Source organism: Pezoporus flaviventris, unplaced genomic scaffold (assembly GCF_033815535.1).
Source record: "Pezoporus flaviventris isolate CSIRO_AGI_PZ_B2104156 unplaced genomic scaffold, CSIRO_AGI_Pfla_v1 ptg000007l, whole genome shotgun sequence".
Taxonomy (NCBI): domain Eukaryota; kingdom Metazoa; phylum Chordata; class Aves; order Psittaciformes; family Psittacidae; genus Pezoporus; species Pezoporus flaviventris.
The window spans coordinates 87,404,386-87,429,488 of record NW_026892555.1 but is presented as its reverse complement, the minus strand read 5'-3'; the positions used below and the strand labels follow the sequence as shown (position 1 = coordinate 87,429,488).

At 43.5% G+C, this 25,103-nt stretch overlaps 1 long non-coding RNA gene across 2 annotated transcripts in view; it reads left to right on the top strand.

Annotated features, from left to right (window-relative positions):
- The window catches only part of LOC133267252 (uncharacterized), an 83,952-nt gene that overhangs the window by 17,627 nt on the left and 41,222 nt on the right, over positions 1–25,103 (top strand). Inside the window, exon 1 of one of the 2 annotated variants that reach the window (XR_009742688.1) lies at positions 2,537–3,288. The exons of the other annotated variant lie outside the window; for it this stretch is intronic. This is a non-coding gene — a long non-coding RNA (uncharacterized LOC133267252). Of the gene's footprint in view, positions 1–2,536; positions 3,289–25,103 lie in introns of those variants that run through there. 2 annotated transcript variants of the gene reach the window in all.

Sequence of the window (25,103 nt, the reverse complement as noted above, 5' to 3'; positions counted from 1 at the left end):
ATCTCTGGTCCAGGTCCTGGCCTGATATCACATTACAGTGGTAACAATGCTATTGTGCCTCTTTGGGAAGCCAAACTTGCTTTCTGTAATAGTCCATGTTTCTAGGGATGGGGCAAGTGATATACTAAGGTAGGCTGCTTTTTCTCAATGGATATTCAGAGAGCATCATCTGGGAGAGCTTCCAGCTCATTCTAGCTTCTGTTTCCTTACTAGAAGTCAGTATGGATCAGAGCCACAAGGTACTTCTAGTATGCAGATTGCCAGAGATCTAAAATTAATGTATGGACCTTCTTGTCCCAAGAGACCGATGTGGCTATCAATAGCTCTCTTCAGAAAAGCCAGATAGATGTATCTGGTTTTGCATGATCGCTTTCCTTCCAGGTAGGCAAATACAGGCTGAGTTAGCAAGGATGTGACAGTTTGGACTAGCTAAGCCCAATTTGGATGTTACTGAGATGAAAAAAATGGATTTTTTTTTTTTTTGAGTTTCCTCTGGCAGAGAAAAGTTTCACTTGCAGTCTTGGTCAAAGCCTGTCTGAATCTGCTTCCTAGCAGAAACGTGCTCATGTTTCCTCCCAGTTCTGCTGCAGTCTCTTCCAGAGGATTGGTGCTGGTGGGAAGGAGCAATCGCATTGGTTTTAAGGACTCGGTTTGCTGTGAGCACCCCAGCCTGAGCTCTGTGCCGGCTGGAAAGAATGACGTGAGGAAATAGGATCGCAGAGCCTGGGGAGAAGCTTTGCAGACCACCTGGTCTTCAAATTCCTGGCACTGCTCAAACTTGTCTCTGTAGGAAATCCATGTTCCAAGTCAAGCTCAGGTCACATGAGAAAATGAATTTGGCAGGAATATCATGAGTCCCTACCGATCTGCCAACAAATCCACCCCAAGCATCTTGCTCCATGGCTCTATGCTTAGAATAGAGCAGCACAACTGACAGCCCAGGATAGAAAAAATGTACTTACAGAAGTGCCTGGAGGTGTCTTCTGCAGGCTTTCCCATGAACCAATGCTGCTGCAAGCTGACTTTCCTTAGCACTGTGCTCTTCTTTTACAGAAGAATAAAAGGCAAGGGCTGAGGAAGGGCTTGAAATCAAGGAGAATGAAGGTGGCAGTAAAAAAGACATTCCTTCTTCTTAGTTTTCTGTATTCCTACTATCCTAGGAAGACTTCGGTTCTCCTGGGTGCTGTTTATTTGCCCCAGAAATGTACAAATGTAGTGACAATTCATACTTCTGTGCCCACCTGACCTCCTCTGACATCATTAGTAGCAACTGGTGAGATGTTGCCGTGTGCATTTAAGTGCCGTTTTGTGCATTGTTTTTCCCAAACTATCTCTGCTTCAGAGCAAGGTGCATAAAAAAAAAAGACAAATTCAAAATTACTTTGGCACAATTATAGTAGAAACAAGCAGCTATTGAGCTTAATGCAGATGCCATGATGGGAAATATAACCTCATTTCCTCTTCTTTTTTAGTTTTGTGTTAGGTGCTCTGTTATCATCCTTATGCAGGATGTTCAGAAATGTTATTGCATTGAGCATATCTGGGAATTGGGAGTCAACTTTATTACAGAAGGCAGAGATTTTTGAGATGGGCTGTCAACAGCTTGCAATGCTATAACATCCCTTCTAGGTGACTGAATGATGCCCCTTGTTACAGAAGTGCCCCTTGGGGTGGTATAACTAGAAACACGGGACTTTGTTTGGGACACAAAGTTTTGAAAATGAGAGGCCTGAAATCAGATGTGTAAATCAACCCCTTTATATGCAGAAGCACAGACATAACTGTGGAAGGTCCTGATTTTGGGGGTTGCTGCTCTCAGATCTAACTGTGGGCAGCAACTCTGAGCTGTGGTGTTTCCTAAAGGAACTGAGTAACCATGCATTTGAATAGTTTTCCTTTAAATTAGTGAACATGACTGTATATGTGTTTATTTGCATATTTGTTTCTGTATCTTACATAAATATAAGACACATAAATATTCAACTTCCATAAGTTAAAATATGTATAAACAAATAAATATACATAAACACGCAGCTAAACATAATTATTTGTATGCATTTCTATTTAAATGGTCTGCTAGGAGATTATTAGAAATACCTAATTATTCACTGGAGTGGAGAACACCCTTAAGGGAAATATTCTAAAATCCAGGTATGAGGATTTTATAATGAGAGAAAAGCAATTGAGACAGCTGCCACGGGTCCCTCCCTTGGTAGTCATGCCAATAGTATGGGTATAGTAGATGCTGCAGCACTGTGGGTGAAACTGTATTTTATTTTCCTTCTGATTGTCTCATCCAATGTTTTCCTGTCTTTATGAGGATAGGTAAGGGTGGCAGGCAGGCTTCTGAGCGCAGAGGTTGTGACACGCCTGAGGTCTGGAGGCTGGGAGCTGAGTTCTCATCTGTTATCTTTGTGTGTTGGGACTGTATCTGCTATGTGACTCTCAGGGGATGGAAGGGGCTCTGCCTCATTAGCGGAAATACTTCTGCTCCTAGTTTGCACTAACCAAATATGCGAGCAGCAAAAGAAGGCAGCAAAGATGCCGAAGGATCCAAGTTATTTCAAAGGCAGTCATTGGTGAAATATCACCTGCTTGAGGCCGAACAAGGCACCCTCCTCTTCTCTATACAGGCAGGAAGAGATGGACGCCGGCAATGGCTGAAAGGGGGGTTGTACACGGGGAGTAGTTTTCAAGGTGAAAATATTGATTTGCCAGTGCTCCCGAAATTTGAAGGTGCCGAGGGAGGGAAGGAAGACTTGTATTCTGCTTAGACAGGCTCTCTGGATGCCAGAGCAGGTAGCCTGTTAACAAGTCAGTTAGACTACCTGATTAAAGCTGATATATATATGGACAAGACATTGAGGACTTGCATTGCAGGGGGGACGGAGCACATTGGAAGTTTTCCCTTTAGGCTTTTCCTGGATGTGCCTCTCTGCCCCTGAAGATTTCTTTTACGGTTTTGGACTCGGATTTTCCCAGGAGGGGCTGTGGGCCGACCCTGCTTTTAAGGTTGGTAGAGGAGAGTGGAGGGATGGCCGGGTCCGGCAGGAGCTGTCCTGGATGGCTCCGCACATTCATTTCCAGGCGAGCCACCTGATGGTGCTGTTTGTTCAAGTTCCTGGCCGCGGTGGGCCCTCCTAGCCTGCAGAGCTGTGGACCTGCACGTAGATCTGCCTTATCACAGGGCGTTTAATTAATAAATAAACGATAAAAGAAGGTCTGCATCGCCCACCTGGCTCTGGCAGTGGGAGCTCACCTCTCTGTGAGACCCCAGAGCAACAAGAGGTGGGCGTGTTAAGCTCTATTTCAGAGGAGCGCCTTGGAAAAGGTCTGGGAGAGGCCAGGCCTGGGTTCCTCTTCCCTTTGTGGAGGCTGACGACAGCTTGCTAGGTTTTCCTCGTTTATTTTGTATTCTCCTCACAGTTTCCATTGTGGAGCTTTCCCGTGCGAGGATTAACCATCACAAGCGGTGCAGTGCAGCGCTGGCAACCTCCCTGGAAATCACGCGTCCTGAATAATGATGAGAGCTGAAAGCAGGACAGAAAATCCACCCTTCTGCTCCCTACAGCAGCACTGGGTAACACCACCCCAAACAGAGCAGCGCTTGGTTATACCCATCCCCACAGCCTGTCCCCCTTGCAAACTTGGCTCCCTTTTTGCAGGGGCTCACATCAAAACATGCAGGCAAGGCAAGAGATGCACACTGCGGGGATGCTCCCACCCAGCATCAGATGCCTGTTGGGAGGGCAGGGCTCCCCATTTGCTCTGGAAGGCATAGGCTTGTGTTTGCCGCCTCAGGGACAAAGCCCCTCAGTTAAGGGCAAGTGGTGTGGTGCTTTGCAGCTTAGGTGCAGGGCATGGGGGTGACTAGTGAGAACAACCAGAGCCAACATGTGGGGGGGAACAAAACAGCTCACCCTCCTGCCTTGCCTGGGTCATTTTCTGGTTGTGACAGAAGGCAGTGAGTAAAACAGCCCAGGTTGCCACGCTCGCTCCCGTCACAGACAGCACAGCCAGTGGGTCCCCCTGAAGTGAACAGGCTGGTTCCTTATTGTCAGGATGATGAGTCCAGCTAGATATCTTTCTGTTTGTGTTTGCTGCTTGTCTGTGCTGACAAAACATGCGTAGTTTCTAGCTCCCTCACTTCTGCTGGCTGCTCTTCCATTTTAATGCAAGGCACTTCGTCAGAGGTCATTTACTCAGTATGTTGCTGGGCCATTTACAAATATGAGCTGATGAATATTTCATCGTCATTCACCAGGAATTCTGTTCAAGTGTAGAGCTTCATGGCAGTGAGTCAGTACATGATGCACTCAACTTGAAATTGTTTCCTTGCTGCATCTCTCATTAGACGTGCTAATTGCTGATGTTGGGGAGGTTAAGTTGGTGAAAGGGAAAGGAATGCATATATGTGTTGATTCAGTAATACTGTTTAACTCACCTTGATTCTACTTAGATATCCCTGGAATCAGCGCTGCTCGGAGGAGAGGCTCTTTCGGTGAAATAAATAGCAAGAGCAGCCATCTTTCCTCATTCATTCTAAGAGCAATAGCCAGGCTGGCTTTCCTTCCTGCAGTGACACACCTCCTGGAGGGAGGCTCTGCTGGACTCAGCGACTCCCTCGTAAGTGCCAGGGAGAGTGACTACTTGCAGCAGAGTAGGTGGTGAGACCGATTTATCTCGATGCAGAACATCCTGGTGTAAGCAGGGCACAGCGTGCAGAGGATGTGTGCTGGTGTTAATGCCTCCTTGAGACTCCAAAGAGCCTGGAGCAATAGTTCTGCAGAGGGAGACCCAAGCCATTTGTCTTGTATTCCCATGGTAATTCATGGAATTAGCATCATTAGGTATTTTATTGTTCAAGACAGAGGCTGGGACAGAGTACCAGGGTGGGCAGCCTGGGTCTATAATGGAAGTTTACCCAGGAGCTGCCAGCTGAGAGGGAGGATGTTGCTGTACCATGGCAATGGTGTGGCAGCAGAAAGTTCCAGCTGGATGGCTCAGATGTGTTGGTGGCAGTGGCTCCCACTTCACCTGCTGACAGGGGAAAAGCCAGTGGGAAGGTGTTCTCCTGTTAGGGTGTTGTTTGTGCCCCTGTAAACCAGTTTGTATGGATTTCTGGGCTATGCATCTTTCATGGTGGATGTCATCTCACTCTGATAACTAGTGCTATTGAGAACGTTAGGGCACACTGCGTTTCACTAGTGAGAAAATAATCCAGCTGAAGAGGTCCTGTAACTTTCTTCAGCCCTCTCCCTTGGTAGTGCTGGAGTCAAGCTCTAGGGGTCTGCCAGTAGCAAATGTTATTGTGACTGTGTCAGACAGAGAAAAGGGAAAGAAAGTCACATACTTGGAAGTTATCTTTCCTTGCATGCTCAGAAGCTTCTGTCTGCTGCCCCAACCAGTGTGATGGGCTGCAAAATGTGACTGTTCCTCATTCACTGCTGGTAGGTAGTATGGTGCTTCCGAATGAGAGCAAAGGAGAGAAGCTGTGAATGTATCGAGTAGCTGTGTAGGAAGTAGAGGGTCATCTTGATATGCAGAGGCGAAAAGTTGGCAGTTTGGAAGTAGGTTCCACAACTCTTCTGAAGAAGAAGAGATAGGCTCCTCTTCTTTTCACTTTTCCCTCTCAGCTTGGTCTGTATTACATGGTTCACACAGCTCTTGATACTGCAGTTCGTCTGGCACGGCATGTGCTTATGCAGCTGGCCATCCCATGCTGTGCTATGGTAAGGTCCTGCAAACTTGGTTGGGTGCCCTGCTTTGAGTGAAACTCTTGCCATACACCATGCAGAACAGAGACAGGATCTGGAAACTGGGCAGATGTGGACTCTGCATAGTGATCCCCAGTCTGCAGGATTTTTGGGACCAAGCAGGAGTTTTGTGCTGGTGGCAGTCTAGTCATGCTGTTCAAGGGGGTCTGGTGTGAACTCATGGTACCTGAGCTGGCCCTCAGCACCAAACTACCTGGAATGAGTTTTAATCTGATCCATGGGGTTTTTACTCTGGGGTATTTTTTGTTTTGTTTAGAAGTCTCTGCCAAGTCTCTATAGGATGGACAGTCCACCACTGCGATATTCAAGTCTGTCTGTGCCTCGGTGTGTGTGTGTGTACATATATATATATATGCTATGTTTTCTCTTATTGCATGTTTTGATGTAGTTTTGGAAAGCAACCAGGAAAGGTCTGGTTATCCTAAGTGCAATGTCATAGCTGTCCTTTGGTTTCTGGGGTTTTCTCCCCCCAGAAAGGGCCTAAACTCAGTGAGGACAGTGAACATTGCTGTAGAAGAAGGGTTAGGCTGGTCTGGACTTATTGTGACTGGAAAAATCTTTGTCTATCAGAAGCTTCACTAATATGTCTGCTTCACGAATATCCAACTGCTTTAAACTCCTCTGTGCTTCATGTCTACTTCTGAGTAGGTTTTGGAAGGTTTTTTGTTTGTCCTTTGTTTTTTTCTTCTTTAAACCTTGCTCAGGTCGTCATGGTTTTTTGGGCTGGTACTCTGTGATACAGAGTGCTTACTGTAAACTGTTGAAGGGCTGGCCAGCTTGTAAAAGGAGGATATAGTTTGGAAGTTAGCGTATGGGAACTTGATGCCAATATTCATGAAATGCAATAAAAGCAGGCAGTGTAAAAAAAAATGTGAGGGCATCCTAGACCCCATCATAGCCTTTATTGGGCTTTTTAGTAGATTTAAAAAAAAATATGACTGGATTTGAGTGTTTATAATGAGGCCGATTCTGTAGCCAGATCTTACAAAACCTGTAGATCTTTAAAATGTAATTAATAACTTTTTGTAGAATGATACTTCTTTTCTGTGGGGGTGCAGGCGTATGTGGGTGGTTACTGAGAATACATGGTACTCGAATCACTTCTTGCTGTCTCTTTTCTACTCTCTCTTTCTGATACACACAGATATTATGGGCCAAAATTTGCCACTTCTGTCATCCCAGAAATAAATAGGACTAGTCATAGGGCAAAACATGACTTACTACAAATACAAGTGACAGAAATTCTACCTGAAGAAGGAACAAATATGGTCATTTTTAATAACACTTCGTTGGTTTCCAAAGTGGAAAGCAAGGGAATGAACTTGTATTATGCTCTAGGAGAAGAAAGAAGTAATATCATGCTAGAGAAACTTGGTGTAGGGAGGGCAATTACAATGGAAATTGCTATTTGAGGCAGAGTGTCTAAATTTTGATTCAGGGTAGGTTTTCTCAGCAGCACAGCTGACATTTCCCAGTTTTCACACTGTGATTTTACAGTACTTCAGCCATGAGCTAAGTCAGTCCAGATATTGCACAAAAAAGTAAATATAGGAGATTTTAGTTTTTTACTTAAAAAGTAGATGCTGCATCTGTCCATGTCCTCCATTATTCAGTTTTCTCTCCAGATATGGATGCTGTGTGCTCTGTCAGTCCATCTGCCAGCTAATGTCTTTGCTTGTCCATCTCTTAAGAAAGCCTGGAAAGAATAAAATAACCAGTGCTACAAAATATGTTTCAAACCTTAGTGTAAACTGGCTTGAGTCCTTCTGCTGTTCTTGGCTGTTTCCAAGGCAGTGGTTGGGCAGGCAGGAGTGATAGTAAGAATCCCAAAGAAACATGGTGGGGGGATTCCCTCTGATTCTCTTCCTGTTACCAACTCATACAGACTTCTTGGCTACTTTCATCTCTGTCAGCCCTGCGTTTGGTGATACTGAAGACCAACTGCAAACTGAGCTGTGTTAGCAGGATCTCGTCCATCAGGTCAAGGGAGGTGGTTATATTCCTTTGTGGCACTTCTTGTGTGGCCATGGCTGGTGTTCTGTGCCCAGTTCTGAGTCTCTAGCACAGGAAGGATATTGGCAAGTTGGAGTGACTCTACTAAGAGGTGTTAGGCAGGTGGATCATATGACATACAAGGAGAAGCAGAGGAAGGACAAGAGACAACAAACACAAGTCACAGAATGAGAAATTTCAGCTAGATATAAGGAAGAAAATCTTTATAAACAAGGTAGTCAAACATTGGAGGAAGCTGTCCAGAAACACTGTGGGATCTCATCTTTGGAGGTATTCAGCTTTGCAAATAGAAGTAGGTGACCTCTAGAGGTCCTTTTGTACCTAAATTATTCTGTGGTTCCATGATTTTGTGCAAGAATTTGAGCAAGTATCTTACACAACCTGTACTGCCTTTGTAATGCACTAGAAAGGCTTCCAAGTAAGCATCTCTGTGCTCCATGTGCAGCTTTGCCACAACTTTGTAGGCTGCCAGTGTACACTGAAATTTGCATTCTCCTGCATGTGAAAATGGCTGTTAGACCCATCTCCAGTTGAAAAAAATCTGCTTTAACAAAGAGCCTGAAATGGTAGAAAATACACCTGAGAACTTCAGCCCAGTGCTTTCCAGGTATTTCCTGTGCTCCTCAACAAATTCTCATGGAAAGCTGTTTCCTCTGGCAAGTCTTACTCAGGGACCTGTGAGGTGAGGGTTCTTCTCTCTTTTCACCAACAGATGTCATTGAACTCTCTCCTCTTTCTCCCCTTCTTCCCCCTTCCCCACAAAGCTTTAGGCCACCAGGCTTTAGCAGACTGAGCAAAACCATTACGTCAACATTTAAAATGAAACAGAGAACTTGGCTGCGGTCTCAAGGTTGAAATGCGGATCCATGCTTTGGGTCGGCCAAATACTGTTTAGTCTGTACCAATGTATCTGAACAGGACACAGGGGAAATAGAAATTTTTCTTTAAGTTTTGGAAAAAATCTCATCTCTTATTCCATAGGAGAAAAAAAAAAATAGAAGACTGTTTATCCACAAGTCTTCCACATTTTCACAGGATCATAGGATAATTGAGGTTGGAATTAACCTTGTGAAATCTGTAGTCCCAACTCTTGCTCAAAGTAGGATAGGCAGTGAGGTTAGACTAGGTTACTCCAGATTACTTAGTTAGATCCTTAAAACCTTCAAGGGCAAAAAACTGCACAACCTCTTTGGGCTAAGACTCTTTCAAAGAGGTCAGTTCTTGCAGATTTTCTGGAAAAAGCCCTCGGTAAGCTGAAGCCCTAGTTCCAAGGAGTATGTTGCCTTGTCAGCAGAGAACTGTGAGCAATCTGACTACAGCTTGAGGAAGTCATTAAAATGTCCTCCAGCTTTCCCTTTGTAAAGTGGATCCGGTAGCACTGGAGGTGCCAGAAAGACTGTACACTAGTTCAAGTTGCAGCTGAGCTTCAATGCAATCCCAAGCGCTGGCACCCTCCTTGTCTTCAGCCCTGGAACTCATACAGTTCTGAGCAAAGTCACACTGGCCTTAAAATCCAGAGCTGAACATGGAGGGTTTTTTTGTTAATCTGGTGGGAATGAGAGAAGCAATTGCTGAAATTGCTCTTGTTAGCAGTCAGTAAAGTACCAAACTGCAAGATTTCTGTTTGAGATCTCATCCAGTGATATGTTAAATTTGCACCTTCTTTCAGAAGCTGCCGTGAGCTGGGAACATTACAGCATATGCCAGTTTAGCAGAAAGCCGCCACAAGTTACTGAGTTTGACCCAGGAGTTTCTGGTCGAAAGATTAAGGCCTGTGCTCTGTAGAAAGCCACACAACTGCCAGGTTTTGGATCAGCAAAGTCCCTGAGCACTGCCTAAGCACTTGCAAAGTTCTCCTTGGCAAGCTTTTTGTGGTCCCAGTGTTAGGGCTGTTTTCATGAGTTTTCATGAGTGAATGGATGTGTGATGAGAGTGTAGAAGAACAGTCTGTCTAGCTCTGTCTGAGCTAACACCAGTTACAGAAGTTTTTTTGAGGCATCTGCTCCAAACACTGACAAAGACCACCTAGTTTTTTTTTTTATAAGATGGATAAAGAAGCAGGAAACTTTTTGCTGTGTCCTTTTCTGTGGACCTGAACTTGATGAAGCACCCTTTCTGGGTCAGCTTCAGCTAGACAGATGGATTTCTGGTGTCTATCTTGATACCCAATGCCACAAAAATATAATAAAAAATTTAATAATTCCTTCTTAATACAGCCCTCCTGTGTCCCTGCTCAGAATAGTCAAGGTCACCAAGTGCTGTTCAAAGGCACGGGAACAGTAAAAGCTGTGCTCTGAATGCTTTCATATACCATGTTTTGTTAAGCTCATAGGTTGCTTTCAAGGACTCCCCGTGACAGCAAATAATAGTAATCTTAATCTGACGTACTCAAATAGCTTCCTTGTTAACTGGGCAAGTACAAGAAACAGCTTGTTGGAACTGATGCACGTTTCCTTTTGATAATGCTGCCCTCCACCAGCCTATTAATAGTAGAAGCAAAGTTTAATCAACAGCTTTCCTACAGCCCTTGTCCCTTTCTGGTCTGTATCTGAGCTCAGGCATGGTGGCTTTCTTTCATTTGTCGATTGCCATAGAGGTCTCTTTGTGTTGTAGAAATGGATGGAGAGCTATTGTTTGTGTTTTGGAATCAGCTAAAGAGATAAATATGTAATACAATCCCTAGCCTGCTGAGTTTACTTCGCTCGGAGTAAAAATCATCAGAAGCGTGTAAATGACACAAACTCCAAATTTAGGTACCAAATTCCATTGATAGTTAACAAGATGTAGACTACCAGGTTTTTTCCAGGATGCTGTACTCAAATGTAGATATTCCCCCCACGCTCTAGTCACAGGACACTGCAGACAAGCTTAGACTTGTTTTCCACAAGGCACAAAGTACTCTTCAGCAGTCATTTAATTTTGTAACGTAGACTTTATTTTTTCTGATTTTCTGATCTTTCCATTTCAAACTGTGCTGCTACGTATCCTTCACAGTTCTGCATGTTGTTCCATGTAGAGGCCAAATCCTTATGAGAGAGATCCATCTGCAGTCACTGATCCCCAGATAGCTCCCTGTAAGATTCATGCAACTTAGTGCATCCATGGTCATATTTTCCTCCTGTTCTGACAACATTCCCACTTTTTACCCTGAGCTCCAAGTTGCAAGGATATTTGCTATTTGTATGCATGCTGGCCCTACTTTTAACTCAGTTTTGTATTGCGTTTTTTATTACCTTTTGCAGATAATCTGCAAGCAAAGTTGCACTTGATAATGACCAGGTAAAACCTTCATTCTACTGAGTAGCGATAGGCCTTTATTTATGGTTTCACATGCAGAGAGCTGTGTTTTAGAAGCAGCAATTTCCACAATAAGTTTTTCCATGTTGACACTGCAAGTAACAATTGATAAAGTTTGGAGACCAGGTCTCTGCCTATAAATACACTCAATGAATCTTTCTTAGCCTCTTCTCAGGTCTTGTAACTTAAACTATGTGGTGAGATCCAGCCACTGAGGATTTATGAAGCTTGGGTAATGGCAATTTATTGACTTCAGTGTTTTTGCTCATTTACAAAGACAGTCAGCTGAAGGAGAAGCATTCATACTTTATTACTCTTCCCTGAACAGTGACATTTTTATTTCTTAAGAATTGTTTTTCTTTTTAATTTAAAGGCAAAACACAATTTTCCTTAATTTGATGCATAACAGAAGATTGGCTTGAGATGCTTTGAATTCTGTTTCTAATAATGACAAAATTCACTGCCAATCTTACTTTCTAATAACATTAGGATTAAAAGTTGAAAAACACACTGCTCAAGGAGAGTAAAAGTCACAGCTGAGATGTTGTCGTTACTCTTTTTTTTCTACAATAAAATAGATATTTTTGCCCGCTCTTTCACAGATCATCCTTATTTCAGTGGATGCTCTGCTGTTACCAATAACTTAAGAAAATAATAGCAACTGTTATGATAATAGCAGAACTAATTAAACTGGATGTCTGTGAGTTTGTGTCCTAAACTGTACACCAGTGCGAAACTGGCAGCTCTGGCAAGAGCAAACGCCAGTGATGCTAGTCTGCCACTGAATACATATGGGTTTGGCTGTCTGAGGTTAGCTGAAATATATAGTGGCTGAGTTTTGCCTACTTTCCCTTAATGGAAAGTACTAATTTTGGTCTTTCTTCCCTCTCCAGCTGCCAGATCCCTGAAACTTATAAAAACATAATTATCTGTGAGACTGCAGCCCTTCTATCAAATTTGGTTAAAATTAGCTAAGGAGAAAATTCACTAAAGGGAGCTGACAGACAGGAATCAGGCCAAAAATACACCAGCCATCATGTCAGTTATGTGTGTCATGGGTAGCTGTTAATTTAATACTCGTTTCTCCCGGACCAGCTTGTGAAGATAGCTACCCCCATGTCCAGGAAGTGTGATTCTTCTGCGCCTGTTTCAGTGAAGAGCTACTCAGAAATGTTTGGATCCATCCCCTCCAGGCTCTGCTCAGTGCTGTGTCATTGCATGCTCTTGAATGGGACTCAGCAGCCTGAGGTTTTCCATTCCTTATGGATTTGGGGTCATACCAGACAGCACAAGGCAGATGGGGATGTCCCACAGGATCTCTTCTGGCTAAAGGCTTTAGGTAAAAGCAGCAGCAAGGCTGTAACAATATATGACCCTTCTCCAGGGGAAGACCTTGGCCCTCAAGAGCCAAGGACAGAGCACCAACCCTCTGTCTACAGGTTGATGTTGCCGTGTTGTTATGGCCAGAAATAACTTTTCGCTTTAGATCAGAGCTAACACAGCGAGACACAGTCCAGCTTTTATGTTTTAAGCCTGTGTGCAGTACGATACATTCAAGTGTGTGGTAAGAGCTGTGTTCAAGGTACAACACTCATTTGTGTTTGGCATTGTCACCCAATAGCATAATATCACACACAGGTTCTGAAGAGCTAGTTCTCTAGCATGAGGGGTTTACAAATTCTAGGCTCTACTGCTGCAGAACACCCATATGCCTGGATGTGATTTTGTGCCTGAGAGCACTTCTGTTGAAATCTCTAGTCATATTCATCTATGCTCATTTAAGCTGCATAAGGTTGTCCTGGGGTCTTTTTGCGAGGTATATTTAACATTCTATATCTGCAAGGGTACCACAGCCACTGTTCTGCTCATATAGAGGAGATAGTGTGATACCTGCCTTTTCAAGGTGTCCTGCATTGTTGAAGACTAAAAAAAGTATCTCTCCATTGTACAGTGCAATTTGGTGAAGAGATATTAGAGAGAGCTCTAAACTAGTTAGCAGTAAATACTGTAAGCAATATAGCTGCATTAGCACAGAACTCAGCTGGGTAAATTAGCATTGTGCAGCGTAGACATATCCTAAATTTCTGGTATGGTTTCCTCAGTGGCACTTTTTCAAACCACAGCTAGAAAATAAAATAGGATTTTTTTCCCACCCTTCCAAAGCGCTGTGCTGGGAAAGCCTGCATACATTTTTCATTATCTCACTATCTCCTTTTTTTAAATAAATTCTAACCTGACTGCTTCATTTTATTTCATTTTATTTTTTTGCTTTTATTGGGGACATCCTCTCATTCATCTGAGCCTGGTCCACTGTAACCAAAGCTGTTTCAGGTGGGGCACTGAAGATACTACTTCTGCATTATGACAGCTATTGTTTCAGTTCTCTCGTGACGTCATGATGGAAGGCTAGACATGATCAGAAAAGGAACGGTGATCTAATATCATTATGTCTCTATATAAATCTATGCAGTTCTGATCATCTCAAATAGGATGCAGTAGGACTTGGAAATGTTCAGAAAAGGGCAAGGAGAAGGATAGATGCTGTAGCTTATATATCATGAGACTAAGTCACATTCTTCAGTCAAGGAAAAAAATGTGACTGTGGGGAGGCATTTGAGGGGTGCCATAGAGGTCAGTTGTGAGCAGCATGGAGAAAGTGAGTAATGAACTGCTATGGGCTGCCATAATGCAGTAAAACCTGGTGAAATTCGCTGTTTGAAATTGAAACTCAAGGTTTTCAAGGAAGAACTCTCCCCACAGTGCTTGATAAGCAGTGGAACTCATTGCCACAAAGTGTGAGCAAGACTAAATGTTTAAAAAGGAGTTAAAATGATGACATGGATGAAGGTAATCACCTTGACAGTAGTTCAGCAATGATTTAGGGTTTTAGCATTTGGAAATCAGGAAAGTAAGGATGGGTTATTCCTCTCAAAAGGAGAATAAGACATTATTTTCCTTTGTCCTTCTAGGAGTAGGTGCTGGCATCACTGGGTAACCCACTAGATTATTCAAGGTATTGAGCTCTCTCTACCTGTGACAGTAAAACTACCATTTTACACAGTGTAAGTTCTTAAGCTAAGGCTTTGAAGAGCAAGGGAGAAATACACAAAACGCTACTGGCTGTGAGGTGTATTTGCTCACTCAGTCTCCCAGGGGGAGAACAGCATCACAACCGTTGTTTGAAAAGACTGTAAGAACATGCTGTGGTGTGTCAGAGATAGGTGCCTATCTTGACATACCTCCCCTGCATCCCACATTCAGGAGCTTCGGGAATTCCTGAGGTTAAAGTTACATCAGGATTGCTCTGCTTATTGAATTACAGTGGCTATTTTGGACCCCTGTAAACAAAGGCAAGGGGAAAATGAGATACGGCCAAGATCATTACATATGAGGCTTCAGTTCTGCAACTGTTTAAACATCCTGTAAAAGGCTGTCTTTCAAGCAACTGCTGAGGAAAAATGTGTTTTTGTAAGGAGAGTCTTGGTTTATAGAGAATGGACCACATTCAATATTTGTTGAAGTCTTATATAGCTAATTTTTCTTAACAGGTTGTAGTTTTCCTTGGCATTTGTTTAATGGCTACATGGTTATTTTCTTCTTCCTGGCTTCACCATCACAAGAATTTCATGAACAAATGGAGTGAAAATCGCAAACTTCTTGGCAATTTTCCATCCTGTGAATTGGTATGAGAAAATTTTAGGTTTATGATTGATATATGGATTTTTGAGTTGATTTCGTGGTTGGGACAGTAAATACAAAGGTTCTGGAATCAGATAATTTCGGCCTATCTGAATGATTAGCAGAAACTGGACCACAGGCAGTAAAATACAGATTTTCAATACAGACTCTAGAGCTGGCTAATAAGATAGCATGACTGACATAAGAAATCTGATCCATGATCTTGGTTATGTGCGAGCAGTCAAAAATAGTGTTATTTTTGCTGGAAGAGTTTGTTCTGTCTCTGCCTTTATACCTGGCAGAGAAGCAGTAACTCTGAGGCACAAATCAGGAACTCCTACACACAGCCCTTGATTGCTTCTTTTTCAACTCACCATGCAATTGCCATATGTGAATCTAGCAAGTGACACTTCCTAAAGTAAAGCACTATCACTTTCCTAAAAGTACAAGCTTAAATAGACAGTATGTTTGTGTAAATGAAATCAATACCAAGTCCAGAATATTAAGAAAGATGGACTTCTAATATGACAAGTGCTCTCTGCTAATAACAAATAGTAGTTACCGATACTGGTGGAAAAAGAATTTGGATGTCACAGAAACCTGGATTCCTGTGTGCGCAGGAAATAAAACCTAGTGAATGCAGGGTATATTGAAATGCTTCTGTGGTGGTCAAGTTTTCCCCATCCTTTCATTTTCATCCTCTGCCTGTTCCGTTTACTAAGATAGTCCACATTTAGATCAGGGCAAAGCAGTAGATAATCACATCTGATCCTTCACTGTGTGCAGCTTTTCCAGTATTTGAAGACCTATCTTTCATGATTCTCTGAGCATCCCAGCACTATGCATGCAACATATATAGAGACTGTTTGCAGATAGTATAAAAAAAATGTGAGGATGCTTGGGAAATGTCTTAGTCTCCTCACCATGGAAAATACAGTGCTTCTTCAGAAAAGATCCAGCATGCACAGGCACTGCAGGGGTGAGTAAGATGGATGCTGTTCTGCTTCTCCAAAGCACCAATAGGTAAATTACAAAGGGCAGAATCTTCATTATGGTGATTTAGGAGGCATAAAGAGACACAACTTGATTTGTGGATCCCAAGTGGAGTTTTCAAGGTTGACAATTAATCATAGGAAATCGACTTGTAAACTGAATCTGACAGAGGGTCATGGAGAGAAAATTAAATTTGGAATCACTAGTGCAATTTTTCTAGTTACTTGTGAGAAAAGTGTGGAACTGTTATTGCAGATACCTTTCTGCTCTCCTTCTGTGCTTTTCTCTTGCTGTCCCACAAAAAATCAAGCCTTTCTTTGGGGACTTAAGTATTTAACTTCTTAATCTTGTAATTAGAAGTAACAAGACAGTTGGATGACATTTTACAACAGGAAAACCATTGAGTCAGCCTCTTGTAACTACACAACAGTTAAAATCCCCATATGACTAACCTCTAATTCCCAGCAGTCTACTGCAAATGAAATAATATATTGAACTGTGCTACTTTAATATCCCAAATAAAGCTCCCACATGGCTTCCAGTCCGGTTCAGAGCCTGGTTATCCTAATACCAGTGATGTTTATATAGATCACAGACTGCATTAAATAAAACTCTCCCTATAAATGTTTGTGGGAGATTATATTAAGATAAACAGTCTATGAATTCTTCTTAGAAATGCAGGGTGCTTGGCCTCTTGTGAAATGGTGTTTAGGAAGATTAAGCCACAACAGTACTTCCGAAAATGTATCTTTGCACTTCCACAACTGAAGGACTAATCTGAAAAAAGAAGATTCCTTTGCCTATGCTGATTTTCAGCCTCTTCCTTTCAAACTTGCATGCAAAGGGCCCTTTGGGAAGCAGCTTGTTTGCTTTGCTCTCCAGATACAAGTTCCCAGGCCCAGGAGATCTCATTTACTCTATTCCTTTCCAACTAGCTGCTCACAGGTGATATTTGGAGATGTATGATATTTGTACTGTTTCACAGTTTCTCTGTTAGCTTTCAAAGTGACGGGATGGTTTCTGAGTTGCAGGCAAATTCAAACAGAGAATCAAGACTTTGCATTTGTAAAGAAGTTATGGTCCATGCTTATTTTTAATAGCACCCAATGCAAAGGTGACGAGAAAGCTGCTTCTGGGCTTCCTGGGGGTTGCAAATTATTAAAGGGCAGCTCTTCTGCACAGCAGAGGAGCTTTCTTCTGTGTGAGGGAGCAACGCGTGGCTCCTCTGCCTGCTTTTAGGGGGACAGGCAGCACCTCTGGCAGGAGCTGTGGCAGGGCTGGCGTCCTCCAGGCCCTCATATGCAGAGAGGTTTGGGGATGGATGCAGACTCTCAGACATAAAGGTGTTTGAGGATGAGGCCCTGGCTGGGGGAGGCTGAGTGAGCAGTAGGAGGCTGGTACATGGTAAATGTAGATTCTGCTGTATGGCTGACTTGCTATATCAAGAAGGCTGACCCTTTCCTTTACTCACCTTACAAAGAAGGGCAGTGATACAATGGCAGTATATTCTGGCTCTGTAACATATACTGTGTTTTCAAAAATGGCTTATATCTTGACTAGCAGATGTGTTTCACTTAAACTGCAGTTTCAACACTTTGTAAAAAAACCTGGGGTGTTAGCAATTACTGTGCTGAGGAAGCTTCCAGCATGCAGTCAGAGCTGCCCTGAATGAGACAACATTAGGCCTTGCATATGTTTCTCTTCACTTAGCAAACACTGCGACTTGAAGGATGACCTGTGCCGATGGATTTTCATGTTATTTTTATTGTGAACACACAAAAGGAGACCTCAGAAGCGCTGCGTGATGTACAGCCTGTATGATTGCTGTCAGCGATATGTTCCCAGTACCCGACGTGGGAAAGGGAAATGCAAATGCAACATTTGTCTTGTCAGAAGAGGCTCTGAACTGCCGGGATTGAAGGGACAGGCTGAGGCTGCTCTCAGGATCAGATCTCTTCTCTATCCATGCAGCGAAGAGCAGGATCTGCCTTTGCACTTCTTGACTGTTGGTACAAATCTGTGGTGCCTGCTCACCAGCTGGTGACATGAGATGGTGGCTCTGGCCCCTTCCCGGGGGGGAGACCCTGCATACAATTAATCAACACTGAAAACTTGGCACCTTTCAGCGGAGAAGCTAAAAAGACACCGGCTCTAAGTCCAACTCCCCTCTGCTGTGATCCCTTTGCATCGGGCTGATTCCAAGGGGAACACACAGCATTGACCACTGCGCCGCAGCTGCTCCAAGCTGCAGTAACATGCTGCTTCAGGGTTGTCAGTCCAGCAGCTGTCACAGTCCCTACGTGGATGCAGACTCTTAAAAAAAGTTGGAAAATGTCAGGGGTTTTATCCAAGTGACCTGCCCCTGCTGTGCAGACCAGACTTGATGCACAGCACAGAAGTGCAGGTAAGATTATGCAAATAATCATTCAGCACACACAAGTACTTTTGATGAGTTTAATGATGAGAGGGAATTTATTTTTAGGACATATGTTCTTTTCTGATGCCTATGCACATGCCTGCACGCCCCAGGCTTTCATCTCCTGACCCTCTGATATATCTGGCATAGCAGCAGGGTATTCATTCACTCCTCCACTTTGGGCTGCTATTTTAGCATTTTTGTCTTAGCACCCCACCCGATTACAGTACCCAGCTGGAACTGCGTTGTCTCTTGTGAGCTGTTTTGCCACCACAGTTCTATAGTGAACAAGGCAGGCAGCAGGACTATCACCTCTTCTCACATCAGATGTAAAAGGACAGATCCCAGTTTAATAGCAATTGTAGTTAAATGCTGAGAGAATGGAGAGGTACCTGCAGAAAGAAAGGAAAAACTCTGAAGGCTGAAGTGACAAACATTTTGATTTTAGCTCTCTGTGTCTTTTCAGGTTTTACTTTGATTTTGTCACTCACACATTTTTCTGAGACCATTTATGCTGCCAGTGAAGATCCAACTTGATCTTTTTCTTGGAAGTAAATATAGTCTAGTTTGACAACACTGGTCAGATGTTCCTAGTTAGAAGGGGAATGGAAGAGAAGAATTCTTTTTTCTTATATAAAACAAGCTTTGGTATCCCCTACCCTCTGGCTTTTTTAGCAGCTAATAGGGCTTAGAGCAGGAATAAATTAATTGGCGTGAATATGTTCTTGGAAGAATAGTACAAGAGGTCTCCCAAGATCTGAAGTTAGTTTTCACGTGGTAGTGTTTTACTGCCTGTGCATCTAGTGTGTTTTGTGGGACATCAAGACTTAGGTCTGTGTGCATATTTCTACTGCCTAGACTCAAAGACAACAATCACAATTTTGTCCTTCACTTAGACTTCCAGATATTGCTTCTGATTTCATTGCAATTGAAGCTTAGGGACCAAGTGTACTGCTTACTGACCTCATGCTATAGCTGCAAGTAGTACAGCTTCTTCTCTGCACCTCCACAGGGTGCTCATGTGAAGAGATGCATTTCCACTCTTACCTGCTGCTTTCCCTACCCTCAAGGGCAGGGATCTCTCACCTTCCTGCTGCCTCTTTTCCCTCCAAAACCAAGGGCTGTCTATATATCTGGTGCTGACGGGTTGTTCTAGATTGTCTACAAAGCTTGTGAAGTTAACAAGTGGAAAGAAGCTATCAAGCTTTATGCATTTATTTTGACTGCGTAACATGGACATCTGCAGCCATGCTCTTTCTTATGACTTTCATATTTCTATTTTTAAAAAGTAAGATTCTGATATTGGTGATAACAAAGAAGAGTTTGATCAACATAAAAAATCTGAAGACAAATCTCCTCCAAATTCATAATTGTTTAAAAAACTGTTCTATTTCTAAAGCAGTCTGATGAGGAACTGAGTCATTAATTTTGTATGCTAATGACTGGTGAGCACTGGTGAGAAGGCTGGGTATACACCCCTATGAATCAGATGTGGCTGAGTTTAATACTGATCAGAAGATCTAGAAATGTTAAGAAAAGCAGATGCACATTTGAGTTTCATTGTAGGAGACCCCACGACTGTGCTATTGAGAAGCTTTTCAGCTAACGAAGTGTGTGGGACATTTCCATGGTGTCTAGCCAAACATGTAAAATACTGCATGAAAGTGTAAGGTAAAGATAGATAAAGACCAAGAAGTTGTTAGTCTTGTATCTGCACTCCCTGGGCACCTGAAAGGTAGGTGGGAGATCCCTTTTGTTCTTGCCTATGGCTGTATCTCAGGTAAGATATATGCCTAAACAGCTGTTTCTGGTATTTTTGAGCATTGCTTTCTAAATTTCTTTTTTCAGTTTGCCCATGCTTTTTTACCCAATTCTTGGCAAGCACATGGGGCCTCAAAGACATGTAAAGTAAAAAAACTTCAAGTTTTTCATCATTTTTCTGCTAAATCTCGATAGAGAACACCACAAGGAATTCATAGAATCATAGAATAGTTAGGGTTGGAAAGGACCTTAAGGTCATCTAGTTCCAACCCCCCTGCTGTGGGCAGGGACACCCTATGCTAAATCATATCACCCAAGGCCTCGTCCAACCTGGTCTTCAGCACTGCCAGGGATGGAGCATTCACAACCTCCCTGGGCAGCCCATTCCAGTGCCTCACCACCCTAACAGGAAAGAATTTCCTCCTTATATCCAACCTAAACTTCCCCTGTTTAAGTTTTAACCCATTACCCCTTGTCCTGTCACTACAGTCTCTAATGAAGAATCCCTCCCCAGCATCCCTATAGCCCCCCTTCAGATACTGGAAGGCTGCTAGGAGGTCTCCACGCAGCCTTCTCTTCTCCAGGCTGAACAGCCCCAACTTCCTCAGCCTGTCTTCATATGGGAGGTGCTCCAGTCCCCTGATCATCCTCGTGGCCCTCCTCTGGACTTGTTCCAACAGTTCCATGTCCTTTTTATGTTGAGGACACCAGAACTGCACACAATACTCCAGGTGAGGTCTCACAAGAGCAGAGTAGAGGGGCAGGATCACCTCCTTCGACCTGCTGGTCACGCTTCTTTTGATGCAGCCCAGGATACGGTTGGCTTTCTGGGCTGCAAGCGCCCACTGAAGCCTGCTCATGTTCATTTTCTCATCAAGCAACATCCCCAGGTCCTTCTCCGCAGGGCTGCTCTGAATCTCTTCTCTGCCCAACCTGTAGCTGTGCCTGGGATTGCTCCGACCCAGGTGTAGGACCTTGGACTTGCCATTGTTAAACTTCATGAGGTTGGCATCAGCCCACCTCACAAGCGTGTCAAGGTCCCTCTGGATGGCATTCCTTCCCTCCAGCGTATCAACCGAACCACACAGCTTGGTGTCATCGGCAAACTTGCTGAGGGTGCACTCAATCCCACTGTCCATGTCAGTGACAAAGATGTTAAACAAGACCGGTCCCAACACCGACCCCTGAGGGACACCACTCGTTACTGGTCTCCAGCCGGACATTGAGCCATTGACCACAACTCTTTGTGTGCGGCCATCCAGCCAGTTCTTTATCCACCGAGTGGTCCATCCATCAAATTGATGTCTCTCCAATTTAGAGACAAGGATGTCGTGTGGGACAGTGTCAAATGCTTTACACAAGTCCAGGTAGATGACATCAACTGATCTACCCCTGTCCATCAGTTCTGTAGCCCCATCATAGAAGGCCACCCAATTGGTCAGGCAGGATTTCCCCTTAGTGAAGCCATGCTGGCTGTCACCAAGCACCTTGTTGATTTTCATGTGCCTTAGCATGCCATCCAGGAGAATCTGCTCCAAGATTTTGCCAGGCACAGAGGTCAGACTGACTGGTCTGTAATTCCCTGGGTCATCCATTTTCCCCTTCTTGAAAATGGGGGTTATATTTCCCTTTTTCCAGTCGTCGGGAACTTCACCTGACTGCCATGATTTCTCAAATATGATGGCCAGCGGCTTCACAACTTCATTCGCCAGCTCCTTCAGGACCCGCGGATGGATCTCATCAGGTCCCATGGACTTGTGCACGTTCAGATTTTTAAGATGGTCTCGAACCAGATCCTCTCCTACAGTGGGCGCAAGGTCTTCATTCTCACAGTCCCTGTGTCTGCCTTCCAAGACTTGGGTGGTTTGGTCAGAGCCTTTGCCAGTGAAGACCAAGGCAAAGAAGTCATTCAGAACCTCAGCCTTCTCCAAATCCCGTGTAGCCAGTTCTCCCGAGAGCTTCCTGAGGGGCCCTACATTCTCCCTAGTCTGTTTTTTTATTTGCTATGTACTTGTAAAATCCCTTCCTGTTAATACCTCTAGCTAAGTTTAATTCTAACTGGGTCTTAGCTTTCCTAACCTGGTCCCTAGCTTCTCGGACAACATCCCTGTACTCTTCCCAGGCTGCCTGTCCTTGCTTCCACTCATTATAAGCCTCTTTTTTCCTTTGAATTTTCCTCAGCAGCTCCTTATCCATCCAAGGAGGTCTCCTGGCCCTCCTGCTGCACTTCCTTCTAGTTGAGATGCAACACTCCTGAGCTTGTAGCAGGTCATCCTTGAATATCAACCAAGAGTCTTGGGCCCCCCTTCCCTCTAGGGCTGTATCCCATGGAACCTTACTAAGCAGGTTCCTGAAGAGGCCAAAGTCTGCTCTTTTGAAGTCCAGCACAGTGAGCTTGCTGCACGCTCTTCTCACTGTCCTGAGGATATGAAATTCGAGCATCTCATGATCGCTGCATCCAAGGCTGCCCTGGAGCATAACATTTCCAACGAGCCCTTCCCTGTTGGAGCACACGAGGTCAAGCATGGCACCTCTCCTTGTCAGCTCCTCTATTACTTGCATATGGAAGTTGTCTTCTACACAATCAAGGAACCTCCTGGATTGCTTGTGCCGGGCCGTACCGTCCTTCCAGCAGATGCCATCTTGTTAAGTCTTTCCTTCAACCCATTTGCTGTTTCCTGATATACTCAGTGAAGAACTACTATGAAGCATCTGATCACATCAAAGTGTTTTTTCCAGCAATATTCATGCAAAGGATCCTGAGCACAGATAAGTTGCCTGATTTTCTGTGCTAAGATTAACAGTGTGGAATAGCAGCCACTCCACAGTAGAAGATTCTTTTGCATTTTTCCCACGTTTTCCCATGTATCTTTGAAATGTCGACAGTCATACTTTTGAACATGATGAGAGACAACAGATGTTGTGAGATGTTTGAGATAAGCACTATTAGAAGCAGTAACCTACCTGGGTGTGAATGAACCGTACGTAGTTTCCACAAAGTAGTTTGTCCTTAATTTTAGGGTAAATCTTGCAGTGTGGATATAATATGGAGGATACTTTCTTCAGACTGATGGACTTAATACTACCTTTATGCTAATGTATGGATTAAGGTCTCGGTCAAGGGCCTCCAGAATCTTCCAGCATGCAAAGACTAGGTCAAGTGCAGGGCAGAGAGTTGGAAACCCTGGAGGGGGATCCACTATGGTAAGTCTGGCAAAATAAAAGCAGAAAAATAGCTTCTTTTGGAGATCGTGTGCTTGTAAGGAGTGGTGGGAGTTTTATGTTATCTCCTACCTACATTCCCAGGCAGAAGGCTGAGCATGCAGTACTTTTTTGCAATCTGTTCTCCTGCTTGAGAATGGTCTTGACAGAGATGCCATATGCACAGCATTGTATTAGAAATCGGTTTAATTATCTCTCATGGCAATATTAGGGCAGTAGATGTGGCAGTTGCAAGAAAAACAGTAAAATCGGTGCACATGGAATCTCATTTCAGTGGATGTTCCTATTCCGCTGCTGCTTCTGCTGCTGGAAGGAAGGTGGCTGTGAGATAACGCAGACTGTGCAGCAGTCTGTCAGCTACCTTTCTTCATTAACTTTGACGGCAATAAAACACAGCTTTTTAAAACAAAGTTCAAGTAGCCAGAGCTCTCTGTGGAAATTAATTTCCTCTGGAAGCTAGTTTCACGTAACTCATCACCTACTTCACTGAACATTATTCAGCCCTGTTGCTGGTGACAGAAGTGCTTGACAGAGCTGCTGAAACTAGGTCATGTGGTGGATAAAATATAGTCTGCTTTCCCAGGCTGTTTTTAGCGTGGACCTCCTGAGGATCACAGTAAATAATATATACCTGAAGGCCACTGGGGGCACTTTGTGCAGTGTTTGGTCCATGAGAGGAAGAGACCATTAATGATATAAACCCATGAAACAGGTTTGCAGGGAGAAACTTTTGGCTGCCTGTCTCTGTTTCTGAGCTGTTACTGTGATAATTTTTTCCCCTAAGTATGGGTAAGTTCATACTGTTGGATGATGCAGTTTCTACCCTCACAGGCCTGATTCCCAGGTTCGGGATGACTATTGAGGACTTCATTGGTGTGGTGGTAATAGTCATTGATCGTCTGTGCTTCAGCAGTCAGACTGAGAAGAGGAGCCCTGAGGGCACTGCCCTTGTTTAAGAACCCAGCTATGCTTGATTACAGGGGTGTAGATGTTTGGCTGTGGGAGCATTAGTTGCTGCCAGAAGAGCCATTTCATGTCTGCCCCAGAGGAAAAGGCTATGGGCCATGTGGAAGTTAATGTCTTTAAGAAGTCTTTATTAAAAGTGCAAAGTAGTGCTGTTAAAGGCTTTTTAAAAGTCGTGTCCTTTACTTGAAAAGAAACCTGCAAAGAACTAAAACAAAAAAAAATCTGTGATCTATTTTTGTGATGTATAATGACCTATTCCTTTCTCTTCCCTTTCCCTTTCCCTTTTCTATGCCTCCCTCAAAAGGTTAGGAGTTTTCCCAGTTATTTTTTAACAGCTTGTTTTCCACCCTGTAAAATGCTGGATTTCAGTGCTTCCCTCACTGGAAGAACCAAGGCACTGAATCATTAATAAGGCTATCCTTTGTGCCAAATGTTTGTTTGTGATTAATGTTAAGCAGATTTAATGAATAAAAATAAAAAATAAAAAAGGTTTAAAAATAACATCTCTCCTAAAATACACATCCTGCAATTTTCTTCCCCCAAAAATGTATGTTTGGACAACTCTATTCACACGTTTTTCTTTTTTCTGTCAAAGTGCACTCCAAAGAATTTTTACCCTTCCTTTCTCATCACTCTGCTTGGATGCCTTCATAGTGATGGGAGGCAACATCTGAGTGATCCCAAAGGTGAAGTTGCATGTTATGGCTGAGTCTTACAAACAACTTACATCTGCTGAGAGGGAGAGATCCTCTTCCTCCTTGTCCTCCCTACCCCTGCTCTTGCTCTCAGTCTTGTGCTGACTCTGCAGCTCGTAAAACTTTTTACTCAACCGATTTCGCCCCTATACTGGCAGAAAATAAATTGCTTTTTCTGAGATAATTTGCTGCTGGATTACTGGGTTGTATCAATTCTCAGTTGCTCCCAGCAAGCACTAGAGCTGGTGGAAGGTAAGCAAGAGAGCATGTCTAAGAGTGATATGG